Source organism: Suricata suricatta, chromosome 11 (assembly GCF_006229205.1).
Source record: "Suricata suricatta isolate VVHF042 chromosome 11, meerkat_22Aug2017_6uvM2_HiC, whole genome shotgun sequence".
NCBI classification, from domain to species: domain Eukaryota; kingdom Metazoa; phylum Chordata; class Mammalia; order Carnivora; family Herpestidae; genus Suricata; species Suricata suricatta.
The window spans coordinates 109,126,268-109,129,846 of record NC_043710.1 but is presented as its reverse complement, the minus strand read 5'-3'; positions in this window follow the sequence as shown (position 1 = coordinate 109,129,846).

Sequence of the window (3,579 nt, the reverse complement as noted above, 5' to 3'; positions counted from 1 at the left end):
GGTTGGTGCGAGCGGCGCCGGATGCCCCGCCTCCCGCGGGCCCCGCCGGGCGAGACCCCGAGAGCAGGGCTCCTGGGACGCGCGGCGGGATCCCCCGGGCCGAGGCCTGGGTGCTGGAGGGCCCCCAACGTAGAGAGGCTTCTGGGGTCGGAGAGGACAAAGACAGCCCCCATTCTGAGGCCTCAACGGGGTTGGGATGGGAGGGAAGCCCCCCTCCATTATGCTTTAAGGGTCTCTAGTCCTCAAGGAGAGTCCCTATGCATCCACATCCTCCCCCCCCCCCCCGGACTCCCAGCAGACCAGGGGCTGAGAAGAAAGGCCAGCAGCTCCCAGGGGAGTCTCTGGAATGCTGGGAGCCTGGGAACATACCCTGCGGTTCCTGGGAAAGCGAGGCTGTGGGAATCCCACCCGCAGCCCCCTCCCCAAGATGGACCACCACCGGAAGCCAGAGACCCCAGCGCCCCCACGGGGGGCTTTGTGAGGGTGGAACCCTCCTCCGCCCTTCCAAGCCCCAGCCGCGCCCGAGGCCAGCCTTGACGAGGAGTCCCCTCCCCCCCACTCTGCCGGCCTGGCCAGCTCCAGCATAACTCTTGCCATTGTGCCACTCGCCCCTCCCCGCGCGCCTTCTCTAGACCCCTGTACAATGGGGCCTTTGCCGCCTCCAGCGCTCAGGGTGGAGATGAACTCACTCAAGGTTTTTCCAAGTTTAAAAATAGCCCCTCCCATCCCCCCACACCCAAGTCACCCCTTCCTCTTCCCCCGCCTTTCTGGGGGCACCTCAATCCTAGCTGCACCTCCTTCCTCTTGCCCTGGGTCAGGTGCAAAGGACATGTGAGACTGCGTCCGGCCAGGATAGGGGCTGCTTCCCCCCATTCAATCTCTTCCCCCACATCTTCCAACCCAGCCCCCCAGTATCCGGTTTCCTGGCCTGCCCCCCACCGCCTCCCGCCCTGTTTTCCACTCCCTCGGTGCTGTCTCCTCCCAATCAGACCCCCATTCTGGAAAAATTCTCCTTTCTCCTCCGAACACTCAGACTGGACCCTATTCTTTGGCCAGGCCAGGGGGTTCCCCAGCCTCCATAATTGCCAAGATTGCTGGGCCACCCTCCTCCACCCCCAGTTCCTTCCTCACTGCAGCTGCACACTTGTCTTTATCAGCTTCCTTCCTCCACCCAGCCCGCCCTTCTCCCACCTTCCTCCCAGTCAAGCCCCTTAACCAGAGGGGCAGGAGGAAGGGCATCATGCCCACTGTGCTGAGAGAGGACTCATAGGATAGAATCTTGCCCCTTGGGCAGGGCCTTCCTTGTCTTTTTACCTCCCCGTCCAATACACTGCGGCCAGGGCCTCACTTTCCTCCACTTTTCCTTATACTGAAATGAAAGCCCCACCCGCCCTAGAGACCAGACCATGGCCACTGCCCCACCCAGCCTCAGTTTCTCTGCCTGTGGTCAGACCCATACCAGAGAGACACACGGAGCACATTCCATACAGCGGGACCCCTCATCTCTGAGTAGCCTGGGTCTGTCATGGAGGCGGAGGAGAGCAGCCTTCCTACCCCTTCCTTCTGGAGAGAAATAGACAAAGAATTAAGACTCTGGTACTGGGCTGCTTTCTGTCCTGGCCTACGTTCCAGTAAAGCTGCTTTTAACGCAGCCCCGGTGCTGGGGCTCTGCTGGTGGAAGGCCCGTGGCCACCGCCTCCTTGCGGCCCCTCCAGCTAGGTCACAGTCCTCTCTTGCTGAAAGTTCTTCCTCTGCTGCTTTCTCTCTTCCCAGCCGTTGCTGCGGCTCTATCTTCTGGCATGTTCTAAGAGCCAGAGGGCTGATACTCTCCCCCTTCTGTTCTCTCTACTCAGTCCTCCTGCGTTCACTGTCCTTTCTTCTGGTTTCCGGCCCTCTTCGCATCCTCTCCAAGGTCCTGATCTCTCTTTGGTTTGGAATCTCAAAGTGCCCCCATCATGAGCCCGATCCGAAGCCGCCTGCCCCCTGACCTCTACCACCCACTCTCTGGGAGCCCAGATCACCCCCAGGCTACTGGCTTCCTTAAAGGACAGTCTCTGTGCTTGTCTGGTGGAGCCACGCAGGGAGAGGGTGTCACCTGGGCCCTAACCTCATTTCCCCTTGGTCTCGGAGGCAGCTCCTCCACCCCCACCTGGCTGCACTCCGCTCAGGGCGGAAGCAGGATTCCGAACGGACTGTCCTTGGCGGTCAGCTGGCTTTGTTTTCAGGCAGAGAGAATGATTAGTTAATGGTGTTAAGAGAAGGGAAGGGAGTGGGGGCGGGGCAGCAGAGCTCCGTGCCCAGCTATGGCCAGGGAAACAGCATCCTTCAAGCATTCCTGCTCCTTCCCCCTGTAGAGAAACAAACTCATCCACTCCACGCAGGGCCCCAGGCCAGTCCATACAGTCACTCCTGGGGGCGGGGGGGGGCTGCGGAGCCACGGGTTTCCCTTGCCCTTTCTCCCCTAGGGCTCAGGCTCCAGGCCCCTGCCCTGGCTGGCTTGCCATTGCTTCTGCTGGAGACTGATGAAGAGAGAGGAGGGGTCAGCAAGGCTCCAAAAAAAATTAAGCTCATGTGGTTTGCCAGTCATCCCTGCGTCATCAAAATACCATCCCAGAGCATTCTCTCAAGTCACCTGCCCATCTCCGGCGTTTGCTGCCTCACGCTGCTCCTCCCCCAACCCGCTGAAAGCCTGCTCTGCCAGGCGACAGGCCTCCACCCCAAATCCAGACCTCTGTTTGACCCTCTCGCTGAAGGAGTCCCAGCAGATGTGATGCTGGGGTCTCTAAGAGGCGGAAGCCCGTCCCACTCCCCAGAGCCAGAGTTCAAGAGGCCAGAAGACCTGGGTTTGGGAAGGGAGGGGACCTTACTGTGTGCAGGGCTGCCTGCAGCCAGACCTGATCCCCGCTCAGTGCTTCACTCCCAGCTGCAGAGCCACAGTCAACAGGGGGCCTAGGGGTGTGCTATTGGGCGGGAGCCCTGCTGCAGGGGGTCCTTTCAACCATCAGGACAGCAACAGGCTTTCAGGGGTCAAGTTAAAGACCTCGCACCCATTAACCCTTCCTTCTCCCTCTTTTCGTTATTCAAGAGAGGGGAAACTGAGTCCCAGCTAGGCTCATTGAGTGAAGAGGGCAAAACCAGAACTTTCAAGGCCTGAACTTGGTTACGCGCGAAAACCTTGGGCCTGTGAATTTCGGCCCCCTCCCTCTTCCGGCAGTCAGACTTGCAGGAGCTTGGGTTTGAAGGGGGAGACCCCGGGGCGCCATCTCCACTCCCCGGCGCAGGTACCTCTGGGTCTGGGGGACCCGGCCCGGGACCCTTCCCTCAAAGCGGCAGCACTGCGAGGCTTTGGGGACAGTGCCAGGCCGGCGGCAGCCGCAGTGGTGCAATATTTCTGGGAAGCGACCGCGGCCGTCCAATTTCTCTGTGGCAGGGGTCCGGCGGGGTGGAGGAGGAGGCGAGCAGAAGAGCCTGCACGACAGGACCCCATCGGGGCGCAGGAGGACCTGGTCTGCGGCTCCTCCGCCGCGGCCGTCCCGGTAGGGGCCGAACGGGGCCGAGCACCGCCGGTACTGAGCCAGC